Consider the following 13,484-nt stretch of genomic DNA (forward strand, 5'->3'; position numbering starts at 1 on the left):
TTGTACAGTTTTGTGGTATTGCTGCAAGAAATGAATACATTTTGTGTAGTATGACAATATAACATCATCAGTTAGAGCTAATTTTTTTTTATTTGACACAGGGAGAGTGAGGCCATGACTGTCCCTATTAATATCTCATAGGGGCTTAACCTCCTTCTAGTACTTAATGTACTCCTCGTATTCATTAATGCTAAGGGAAGTACCTCTGACCTTTTAATATTTGCCTCAGCATAAATCTATGAAATCTTATTTTTAAGGGTCCTATTGACCCTCTCTACTAATCCAGATGACTGCAGATGTTTAGGACAGTGAAGACTTAACCTAGTGATAAAAATATTGCATAGCTGTCTGATCAGGGAGCTATTAAAATGTGTTTCCTGATCACTATTTATAGTACAAGGTACACCAATTCTAGGAATGAATTTAAAGATAAGTTCTTAACAACTGCTACAGGATCTGCCTTGTGGCATGGGCAAGCTTTTACCCATGCAGAAAACATGCATACCACCACCAATATAAATTGGAAATTACAGACATTTGGCATCTGGACAAAATTCAGCTGTACATTAATAAAAGGCCCCAAAGGTTGTTGTAAGCATGCGGTCCTAATGTTTGCATTTTTGCTAACATTGTGCTCTAAATATACTGTACAATTATAACATACTGAAGTATTAAAGAAGAGATATGAGGTGCATACCAACTTTGATTAATTTGATTAAATAATGCTGTCTTATCACATGGGCTAGTAAATGATATGATCATACCAGGTAAGGTAGCAAGGAGGCAGGTGCCACCAGTCAGCCATAACCCATCAGCAGATTTACTACATTCATCTTTAAGCCACTTCTGAACTTTTTCCAGTGATGCTTCAGCTTTGAAAGTTGATACTTTCTTAAAATCAAACATATCACTGTTAGATTTTTGCAATGACATCACGTGTAATTTTGCACAAGGTCATTTTACAACTTGCTTAGCAGATTGATCTGACAAATATTTTCGTTTGAATGAGTATCTGTACCCCATTGATGAGCACTGCATTTAACTATTGCTATTTTTTAGGTAACAAAAGAGCATCTAAAATAACACTGACATAAAAAAAAATTTAATCTGGCTTTCTACTGAGGTTAAAATTCCCCTTGGTTTTTAAAGTTGCCCAAAATCATGTACTATGCCAAAGGCATAGCGACTGTCTGTATAAACATTAGTAACATTTCTTCTGGCTAGCTCACAAGCCCTTTGTAGAGCCACTAACTCAGCTACCTAGGCAGGAAAGGCATTTTCTAGTCTTTGTTGAAGCAAAACATCATTAACGGTGCAGACAGATAATTTTGCGACCAAATTTTAATTTTGATCTTTTTTACAGGATCCATCGGCAACCAGGTCCAGTTTAGCGTTATGTACAGCAGTGTCCTTTAAGTCATTTTAGGAGACAGCAGATAATTAGTTGCATACACACAGTTATGCTTTTTACCATCCTCAGCAACAGGTAACAAAGATGCAGGATTTATATGAGAGAAATAGATGGATCAGAAGGAAGAGTAAGTTCATATTTAGTTAGACATGCAGTTAAGACAGCTTGAGTTACTTTTTATTTTAAGTAAGAGAGATGATGCAGAATGAGGGACGGCTACCATAAGATCATGCCCGAGCACCAGTGATTGTGCAAGATGGACTAGAATGGTGGCAGCGGCCACTGCCCTTAAACATGGTAGAAATCCGTCTTCAACCGAATCAAGTGCTGTACTGTAATAGGGTCTATATCATATATATTTGAACTGTTTCTTTCTGAAATTGGTATGCCTTGGTTGCTGTAGCATAGACTAGATTCAGGCATCCTGAATCTAGTTTTTTTCTATAACTTGAGCACTAATCCAGGCCATCTCTTTTGGAGAAGGTTCACCTGCACCCTAGTGGCAGGAGTGTGCAGTTAGAACTTGTCTGACTGAAGACTGCTGGAACAGGGCTCAGTTTTGAGCTTTAAATCAGTTTAAATTTGTTTAAATCAGTTTGCTCATTTTCTACTGTTATATAAAAAAATTAGACTTTAGTCATCTGCTTTTACTGTATTTGTGTTTCTTCCTACTTTATTACTTTATTTTGCTTTTGCTGCTTGTTCTTAAAAGTAGTTGATTGCATTTATTCTACTTCATTTATTACTACTTGTTAGTAGCCTGATTAGATTGTAACTGTTATTCCAAGCCCTTGGTTGAAGCACTTGGGCTTCAGACCAGTTGTTTTACATTAAGAAGGTTTGTGGTTTGCACTGTTGTGGCAGGACAAGTAGCTTACATCCTTAAAGGTTGGGAGTTGCTGATTGAAGGCTTAGTATCTGTTATTTTAAAAGTATATTAGTTCTGGTTTAAGCACTTAGGCTTTGGGCCAGTTATTTTACATTAAAAAGGTGTGGTCTGCACTCTTTTGGGAGGAAATGGTAGATTCTGCCTTTGTGAGCTGGGAGTTTCTGGTTAAAGGCTTTTATTGTGCCTGCTTATTTGAACTGTTTCTTTCTGAAATTGGTATGCCTTGTTTGCTGTGGCATAGACTAAATTCAGACCTGCTGAATCTAGCTTTGTTTGTATAACTTGAGCACTAATCCAGACCATCTTTTTTTTGGAGAAGGTTCCCTTGCACCCTAGTGGCAGGAGTGTGCAGTTAGAACTTGTCTGATGGAAGACTGCTGGAACGGGGCTCAGTTTTTAGCTTTTTATTGGCTAATTGGTTAATTTGTTTAAATCACTTTGCTCATTTGCTACTGTTATAGTAAATATATATATATATATTAAAACACGAAAAACACTTCTGTAAAAGCACCCACTGGTAATCTGGAACAACCAGGATGCAAGGATCACGAACCAAGCGTAGAGTAAAAAGTTTTTAATTAATTATAACAGCTTCACCAGTTCGGTTTAGAAATGCAAACACTTCCAAAATGCAAAGTCAGTCTGCAAACACTTCCAAAATATAAAGTCAGTCAAGCGCTTTCACCCGGGCCCTCCCAGGCTTTCTCAAGACATTTTTGAATTAGGTGGTGAGTCTATTTATAGTGCCCTTGTCCAACCCAACTACTTTAATTAACAATTAATTAAATTATTATCTCACTTATAATTTAAAGAGATAAAACATTTTGTATCCATTATGTAAGTACAATTTTAAGCTTTGCTAACATGATAACCTGCACAATTCTTTGTTTGCCTAGCTCCTGTCTACCCAACATTGTTCACATTTTATTAACATTGTTGAAAAACATATACATATTCACAATGTTGACATCTACTTAAAATTGTAACTAAAATCTTATTGTAAATCTTACCAAACAACTTGTAACTAAAACCAATTATTATTAAAAAGCAAGTAACTTCTATAATATTACATACCCTTCTGAAACATATCCAACATACCATTTTTTAAAAACATGTGATATTATTTAACATAGCTTTGGTCTGCAAAAGCATAACCTCTAACTATTATTCTTGTGGTCTCATTTAACCACCATTCACATTCTAAATCTTTGGAAAAGTTTTTTAACATCCCTCAGCTTGTATATTATATTGCTGCTTGTGGTAATACTAATGCCAACCTATGTCATTTAATTCCAAGTTGCCTATTCTTAGTGTCTAACCAACTAATTTATTTGCTGGAGGGTAGTCGTTCTCTTACCCCACTTTATAGCTTTGCCCTTCTGATTTTTAATAGGCTGGTGATACTAATAGCCCCATTAAGCCCAGGGGATTTTGCTGCTTCTAATCTCACTTGCCAAAGCAGTTCCTTGTATTCCAAGGATGTTTCCCAATCTCCACCTCTGGGGCCTACCTGCACTTGTTCTAGTGCCATAAATTTTAATTCCATGTTTTTATATATATATACACTTTATGCATTGCCACTTAGCTAGGGTTAAACTATTCCTGGCTCCATAAAGACTGCTCTTCAAATTTTCCCTTAAAACAAGCCATTTTTTTTAGTTTTAGCACTAAAATCTGTTTTTTTCAGCTCACCACTTGTTCAGAACTCATTGTAAGCACTAAATAAGCTACAAATTACTACAGCACTCACTTGTCTAGAGGAAAACAGGTTTTAGTACTTAATAAATAAGCACCTATCCAGGCATGTCTAAGGGTCAGCTCCCGGTGTTTTCTCCTGTCTACCTGATGAATCTGGGCATCTTGGGGCAATGCAGCAATTGCGTCATGTACACAGACAACCCTCTCCTCCTACCACCCAACACTACAACCTGTGAGAGATGCACTTATATAGCCAAACTGGAAGCAAAGCTCTCTTCACCCAAGACAGAACTAGACAGTCAAGAGGAGAAGGTAAATACTTTCACCACACCACACTCATCACATAGTCCCTCAAAACCTACACCACCAAAATACACACATAGAAACATGAACCACACACCTACATTCGCAGAGGCTCTCAATAAAAATCTGCTCAAACAACACAGACCTCCAAAGCAGAAATGCAAGCAACCTCCACCCCCAACACAACCCAAATGGCACATAGCCCACAAAGTCAGTGTGCCACTCAACCACAGCCCATAAGGCATAACAACATACCCAACATTCTAGTCATAGGTGACTCTATAGTCAGGCACACTGATGTTCCGCTCACCAGGCTATACAAGGAGAAAGTTACTGTCAGCTGCCTGTCAGGTACCAAGATCCGCCACATAACTCAATCACTCAGGTCACTCCACAACAGGTATAAATATGACTCTGTCATTGTCCGTGTTGGTGTGAATGACCTGAGATGTTCCTCCCTGGACTACATGAAAAGAGACATGGAGGAGCTCTCCGATCTTGTTTCCCGGGCAGGTATGACCCTAGACCTGAGTAACATCCTGCCATCACCCAGAATGATACCACAGTACAAGGACAAAATGATTGACTTCAACAATTGGCTAAGCTTCTGGTGTCATTCTAAGGGGATCCAGTATCTGTCTGCCTGGGATGACATGATCGACAGACCACGATGCTTTGTCAGATGTCGCCTGCACCTGTGGCCCATGGGATTATGGATACTGGCTAAGGCTCTTGCCACCCCTATAGTGCCTATTTTAGGCAAGGTTCAAATAACAAATTCACCACCTTAACAGGTACAAGCAAGCAAAATCTGAGGGTAATGCTGCTCAATGCTAGAAGTCTAAACCTCAAAATGTATTCACTCAAGGCACTCCTTAAAATGGAGAACATCGACATCTGTGCAGTGACAGAGACCTGGTTCAAGGCTCCAGAGAGCACCCCTGCACTACCAGGCTATAATTCATACCACACCTTTCAGCCACCTAACTTGGACCGAAACACTAAACGTGGTGGCGTGTCCATATCCATTAAGGATATCCACACCTCCAGGCTAGTTGCTCAGCATAATGCATCCGAAATTATCCAAGTGCAATTAACTCTGGGCAAGACTGCAATCCAAATTGTAACCTGCTACAGATCCCCCACCAGGGTGCCCACTCCTCATTTCTTGATACACTGGAAAATATTAGGGTACAACCCAACACCCTAATAATTGGTGATTTCAACTACCCCACTATTATCTGGGAAAACTATTCATGTACCAACTCTTTTGCTCAATGTTTTCTGGAATTCATAAATTCCAATGCCTTGGATCAACTTATCCACACCTCCACCAGGGGCAGCAATATCCTAGACCTGGTCCTTACCAACATGGGCAACCGGTGTTCCACACTAGAGGTCAATTCCTCTTTGGTCAGATCCGACCACAAGTTAATCAGCCTAGACATTCACATCCCGCCCCCCCCCCCCATTACAATCCAATAGCTGGAAACCAAGAATACTGTCAAACTGATTTATTTAAATACAGGTTAGCGCTTTCGTCTGGTGACCATCATCAGACTTCTTCAGACCCACCCACCCCCCACCCCATTAGGGAAACCACCGTAAAAAAATTCTCCAAAGCCAACTTCACGCTTTTTAAGACAGAAGTGGCAAACTGCCCGACACCCATGCAGACGGACAATAGAGGTACGACTGCTGAATCCAACACAAATGCACTTTATAAGCACTTACACAAGTGCATGGATCATGCTATCCCTAACAGAACCAAGATGCTATCCTCCAAAACAAGGAAGCCAATCTGGTGGTTCTCTGCCATAAACAAACTCTACAACAGAAGAAAGAAACTGTTGCAAAAAAAGAGTAAAATCCCATGATTGGAGGAACTCCCTGGTCAGCCTCAGTAAGATGCTGAGATCCCTCATAAAATCCTCCAAAGTTAGTTACAAAAACAAAATTGCCACTGATTCTAAAGATAATCACAAAGCATTTTATAGCTATGTTAAGAATCTCAGTGGCAACACTCAGATCTCCTCTGAGTTACAGCACAATGGCAGTAAATATACAGAATCAACTGATATTGCCAACATCCTGGCAGATAGGTTCAGTGCTAACTTTACTCCTCTCTCACCTCCTACAGGGCCCATCTCTATACTGAAAGAATGCAAAGTTCCCATAATCACAGCTGCACAGGTAAAAACCACACTCTCCAAAGCCAAGAACACAGCATCCATGGGACCTGACAACATCCCAGGCTGCGTTCTACACGAACTGCAGAATGAACTGGCACCCCACATAAGCACCATATTCAGTCATAGCCTCACCTCAGGCTTTGTGCCCACTGAATGGCACACAGCAATGGTTATCCCACTCCACAAAAGGGGAGCCACCATGGACCCAAGGAACTACTGCCCCATTAGCCTAACGAGCCTGGTCTGCAAGGCCATGGAACATATCATTGTGGATCTTATACACAAAGACATTGGTAATCTCCAAACTCTGGACCCCACCAAGTTTGGGTTTGTAAAAGGCAGATCATGTCTCCTAAACCTGATAGACTTCTTTGAAGCAGTCACCAAAGCTGTAGACAAGGGTAAGGTGGTTCACACAGCCTATCTCGATCTCGCCAAGGCTTTTGACACCATCCCCCACTCTGGAATTATAGATAAACTCACTAAACTAGGTATAAATCCCTATGTCACAAGATGGGTTGCCAACTGGCTCAGTGACAGAACCCACACTGTGAAAGTAGCAGACTCCAAATCTGACTTCAGACCAGTGACAAGTGGAGTACCACAGGGTTCAGTCCTGGGTCCTCTCCTGTTAGGTATCTACTTTTCTGAAGTACAGGCTAACACAGAAGGTCTTTGGCTAACAAAGTTTGCAGATGACTGCAAACTAGGAGCCATAATCGAAATTCCTAACGATTTGGGCATCCTACAAAAGGGACTCACAGAGACAGATGCCTGGTGTCAAAGCCATGGCCTCAAGCTCAATGCCAAAAAGTGAATTGTCATCCCCCTTGGTAAAAACTCTGTACCCATGAGCTACCACATAGGTGGTAGTCTACTTAACACCGAAAGTGTGATAAGAGACCTTGGGACACAGGTGGACAGTAGTCTCTCCTTTGATAATCACATCGCCACAGTAGTCAGGAAATCCTTCTACGTTGCACACCTCATAACAAAAGGTTTCTCATCCAGGAAAAAAGAGGTCATTGTTCCCCTGTACTCGTCACTCATTAGACCCTTTATAGAGTACAACGCCCCTTTTGGTATGTACCTCACAAGACATCTACAACAACTGGAAAGACTGCAGAAATACCTCACAAAGAGGATTACCATCCTCAAACAGATGCCCTACACAGACCATCTCAAAAAATTCCAGTTTTACTCCATCGCATATCGCCTACTCAGAAGCAATCTCTGCCTAACATACAAAGCTATGTCAAACCCAGAGCTGTTGGACATGCTCCACTTAAAGAAATCCCAATCCCTCCGAGCTACATGCTCTAGGGACCTAAACCTTGTCACTACAATAAACAGAACATGTTGGAGGGATAGATTCCTCTCTCAGAGACTTCCCATACTCTGGAACAAACTACCTATATATATATCAAACAAAGTTCCTCATTAGCACTCTTAAAGAAAAATCTTTATGATTGGATGGGAAATAGGGAATTCACCCCAGAGATCACCTCTGTGGCTCTGCTCGACAGGAGCACAGGAAAACAATTTTCTTGGGTGGTGAAAGCCAGGGTATATTTTTGGCTTGGCTTATATAGGCCCTAGGGCCAATAGCCTAGTACCTACTTATGAACCTATGAACCTATAATCAAAAGCTTAATTGAGCGAATTGCTACTTGTCTAACTGACTTAAGTGAAAGCTCAATTAAGCGAACGATCATTTAAGCAAAATTTTTCCCAGGGAAAGGATATGGTTGACCTTCATTGGGAATTTGCCCTTTTCCCCACTGTAGTGCAATCTCAGAGTTGGTATATTTAGTTGGGGGTGGGGGGCAAAGCCCCCCACTTTGCAGAGTTTTAAATTTTGTTTTGTTTGTTACAGTCGGTGGGTGGGCAACTATTTTTTTCCCTAAGAAAGTTTTCGCTTAAACGATCGTTCACTTAATTGAGTTTTCGGTTAATTGGGTTTGACAAATAGCAATTTGCTCAATTAAGCTTTCAATTAAATGATATAGACTCACCATAATAAGCTAATGGACGATAGTTATCCTCATGTTTTTGTGCAAGCACTTCCTGAGCAAATCTTTTGTGACAAAATAAAATGAAAGTCTTTCCATAATCTGGCAACCCTATAGCTGGGGCAGTAGCTAAAGCTTACTTTAAATTTTGAAATAAATTTTCCTTCTCACTATCCCAAGGGAGGGGCTCTGGTGTATTCTATTTTAAAATATTTGTCAAAGTTTAACAATTTCTGCATAGTTAGAAAACTCACTGTCTGTAATATCCTGTCATACCTAAGAAAGATCTAAGCTGATGCTGAGTAGTTGGTCATGCGGCTTTAGCTATTATCGCAATATGAGACATCTGCCTGCTACCCTGAGATATCAGATGACCAAGATAATGTACCTGAGATAGCCATAGCTGTAATTTTTTTTCCTTAACACTTTGTGTCGTTTTTCTACAAGAACATTTAAAAAGTGTACTGTATCCTCCTGACTGCTGAAAAGAATCAGAAGCTGTTAGTAAATCATCTACATATTGCACCAACACAGATCTACCTGGAATGCCACATTTACCAAATCCTTTTTAAGGATCTGAGAAAATAATTTAGGAGATTCAGTGTACCCCTGTGATAACTCTGCCTGTGTATACTGCTATCCCTTATAAGTAAAGACAAACAGAAACTGACTTTTAGGCTGGATATGTATAGAAGCGAATGCTGAACACGTCTATCACAGAAACATATTTTGCTGGAAGTGGTATGCAACTCAGTACTGTTGCTGGATTTTCAACCACAGGAAAAGTTGGTAATACTACATTGTTTACAGCCCTCAGATCTTGGACAAACCTATAAGCATGTTTTCCTGGCTTTTTTACAGGGAGAATATGATTATTATTCATTGTTGCATTAAGAACAGAATTACAGGTTTGATTCTTTGCTCTGTTTTGGTTTCAGTGGTTACTGCAGAACTCTAGGGAGAGGTTTAGATGGATTCAATATTATTATTTCTGGTTCTGCAGATTTTAATATACCTACTTCATTAGCATGTTTAGCTCATAAGTTAGCAGGTGTCTGCTGCAGCAGTTTTTCAGTTTTCTGTATGCCTTCAAAAGGCTGTCCCTTAGCCCCTGCTAAGACTGCACTAATACTTCCACCTCTGATTCTGTTGGAACATCCAAATATACCATTTCCACTGTGCAGTAAATAGTACAACCTATTTTGCATAACAGGTCTCTTTCTAGCAAGTTCACCAGTGCAGTAGTACTCAAAAGGAAAGAATGCCTTTCTTAATAGGCCCTAAAGAAATGGATATATGTTTTGAAACAGGATACGTAACAGTAGGCTTTGTTACTCCAACTGCTTTTACTTTGTTTTGATACTGTTATCTGACTATCTGAGGTAACTTTTGATACAGATCTAGTGGCTCCATTCTCCACCAGGAAAGGAATTCCCTTTGAGTTTATTTCTAACTTAACACTGAGTTCCTTTTGATCTATTGTCAGCAGAGGATTAAGATTTATTTCTGTTTTATTAGTCTGACATAGTCTGTACGGTGATACCTGACTCCTTCCAATTTGAGGAGGTGGTGGGGGAAATGCAGCTTTGTTATAATTTAGCTACCATTCACTTCAGGTATTTTGGACTCTGTCCTTTTGCTTGTGTGGGCATTCTCCTCTCCAATGTCCTGCATCACCACAATTGAAGCAAGATCCATCAGATGAGGCAGGAGGAGAACTGCCAGCTCGATGCTGCCAACCAGCTTCACCTTGTTCCCCTTGACCAGCACTCTTATTAAAATCCCCTAGCAATTCCTCTCTCCCTTTCCCTGCCTCTGCTTTGTCTCCTTGGGGCTTTTAATTGCCTTATTTGCAAAGTTAACAGCTTATTATCAGTATCCTTTCTCTGTTTTTCCTGATATTTATTATTTATTTATTTGCTTTTGTTAACCAGGAAAGTCCACTGGGCTGAAATGAGTCCATTTTCAGTGGATGCCCGGGGAGAAAAGCTCCAAAAAAAATAAAAATAAAAATAAAAAAAAATGTACATAATTAAAGATTATTTAGAGTTAATAACAGCATTTAACAATATACAAGAGTAATAACAGCATTTAACAATATACAATAGAATAATATAGGACTCAGAAGTGACACAGTAACACAGACAATGTATAGCAACATTTTGTGGAAGACTCGGGTGCTTGGCAGGTATTCAGTAGATCAGACAGATCATGATAATCTGCACTTACACAATTGTTACACACCATGTGAGGCAGGGTGAGGCACACTGTGCTGTGATTAAGGGTGAGTGCACAATAGGGAGCGTGAAGAAGAGTGTGGGTATCTGAGAGATGAGTCAGGCTAGTAATCAGGTGACTGAGGAACTGGGGATGGTGCAAGGGCATAGCCAATGAGACAAGAGATGTTGGTAGAGTGATTTTTTTGAATGACGGGGCATTATTTATAGTCCATAGAGAAGGTGGAAGGGCATTCCAGAATTTAGCTACAGTGAAAGAGTAAAGGTATTGGCCTACAGGGAATTTAGGTCTCTTAACTTAGAAAAGTGATTGATTTTCAGATCTTAGGCGAATGGTTTGGTTGATAAAGAGTCAGAAGTGAAGCCAGGGCTGGGCATTTGGAGGAATTATAAATGTATTAGTGTGCTGTGGCTAGTTGTATGTAAGTTAGGTATTGTGGGAGTTCTAGCCAGTTCAGGGATTGTAATGAATGACAGTGGTGGGAGAAATATTGTTCTCTAGTAACAAATTTAGCAATTTTGTTATAGCAGCTCTCCATTTTATTTTTTAATGATGATTGGATGTTTGACAGAATGGGGGCACCATAGAGGAGAGAAGGTAGGAGAAAAGTTTGGGCAAGTGTTTTTCTAGTAGAGTAGTTTTAAAAGTGTTTATGTCGGTAGAGGGTACCAAGTTTTTGGTGTGTTTTTTTGATGGTGTTGTGGATGTGTTGGTCAAAGGTTAAGTTGCCATCTAAGGTTATGCCAAGTAACTTAGTATGGGAAACTACCTCTAAGGCAGTCTTGTTGGAGGAGAAAATGATGAAATCAGATTTATTAATGGTGGTACTTTTTTTGGGCCTAAAGAGCAAGAGGTGATTATTTGTCATCCAGGTTTCGGTAATAGAGAAAACATTCTGGGTGATGGTCAGAAGTTCGGTTTCAGAGTTACCAGAGCAGATAATAGTAGAATAATCCGCGTATTGAACTACAGATGCATGAGTGAGAGTGGAGTGAAAGTCATTAATAAAAATACTGAACAGGAGGGGGCCTAAGATGGATCCTTGGGGAACTCTGGTAGAAGTTTCATAGTATATAGTATAGTTTCATAGTATAGTACTAGGCTATCTGCCCTGGGGCATTTGTAAGCCTAGCCATAGTGATGTGGCTTTTGCCACCCCATGAAATGGTACAAAAAATGTACAGAATAAATTTAGAATACTGTGCCTCTGTCTAGTAGTGACACAATGAAGGTCCCCTTATATAATAGAATTAGTTTACTGTGCCCCTGTCTAGCAGTGACACAGATGTGACCCCTGGGGTAAACTTACGATCTCCCATCCACTCATCAAGATTTCTCTTGAAGAGAGTCAGTGAGGGGCTCTGCCTAATATGAACTGGGATCTTGTTCCAAAGCATGGGAAGCCTCTGGGTTATGAATCTATCCCTCCAGCATGTCCTATTCATACTTGTGCCGAGGTTTAAGTCTTTAGCTCTCGTGGTCCTGATGGATTTGGATTTTTTGAGGTGGAGCATGTCCAGCAGATCCTGATTGGACATGGCCTTGTACATCAGGCAGAGATCACCTCTGAGCAGGCGGTATGCTACTGAATAGAGCTGAAGTTTCTTTAGTCTGGCAGAATAAGACATATGTTGGAGACCCATGATCCTCTTGGTGAGGTACTTTTGTGGTCTCCCCAGCTGTTGCAAATGCCGGGTGAGGTACATACCAAATGGGGCATTGTACTCAATCATGGGTCTGATGAGGGAGGAGTACAGGGATACAATGACATCCCTGGATCTGGATGTGAATCCCTTCATGATGAGGTGTGCAAGGTACAATGTTTTTCTGACCACTTTGGCAACGTGGGTGTCAAATGAGAGGTCGCTGTCGACTTGGGTCCCTAGGTCTCTGATTACTTTTTCCGTACTCAGTGGGTTACTGTCTATGTGATAATTTGTGGGTACTTTGTTTTTCCCAAAGGGGATGACTATACATTTTTTGGCATTTAGTTTAAGGCCGTGACTCCGGCACCAGTTGTCCGTTTCTGTGAGGCCTTTTTGTAGGATGTATGTGTCTGCTGGTGTATCGACTATGGCGCCTAGTTTGCAGTCATCTGTGAACTTTGTCAGCCACAGCCCTCCCATGTTTGCTTTAACATCTGAGAAATAAATGCCGAACAAGAGGGGTCCCAGGACAGATCCCTGTGGGACACCACTTGTGACTGGCTTTGAGTCTGACATTGCTCCAGCGATTTTAACTTTATGGGTTCTGTCCTTTAGCCAGTTTGCAACCCATCTAGTGACATAAGGGTTTACGTTTAAGCTGTTGAGCTTATCTATGATGCCTGAGTGGGGTATTGTTATGAAGGCCTTAGCCAAGTCCAAGTAGGCTGTATGGACTGCGTTGCCCTCATCAATGGCTCTAGTGACTGTTTCGAAAAAGTCAACCAGGTTCAAAAGGCAGGATCTGCCCTTTACAAAGCCGAACTGGGTGGGGTCAAGTGTCTGTAGGTCCCCTATGCCTCTGTTTATGAGTTCCATAATGATTCTTTCCATAGCTTTGCAGACCAGGCTGGTTAAGCTTATGGGGCGGTAGTTTCCAGGGTCTGTAGAGGCACCCCCTTTGTGGAGTGGGACCACTGTTGCTGTACGCCAGTGTTCAGGTACATATCCCGAAGTAAGGCTAAGGTTAAATAGCATTTTTATGTGTGGGTTTAGCTCCTCTTGGAGTTCACGTAACACGCAACCCGGGATACCATC

Source organism: Protopterus annectens, chromosome 9.part0 (assembly GCF_019279795.1).
Source record: "Protopterus annectens isolate FY-2018-M chromosome 9.part0, PAN1.0, whole genome shotgun sequence".
NCBI classification, from domain to species: Eukaryota; Metazoa; Chordata; order Ceratodontiformes; family Protopteridae; genus Protopterus; species Protopterus annectens.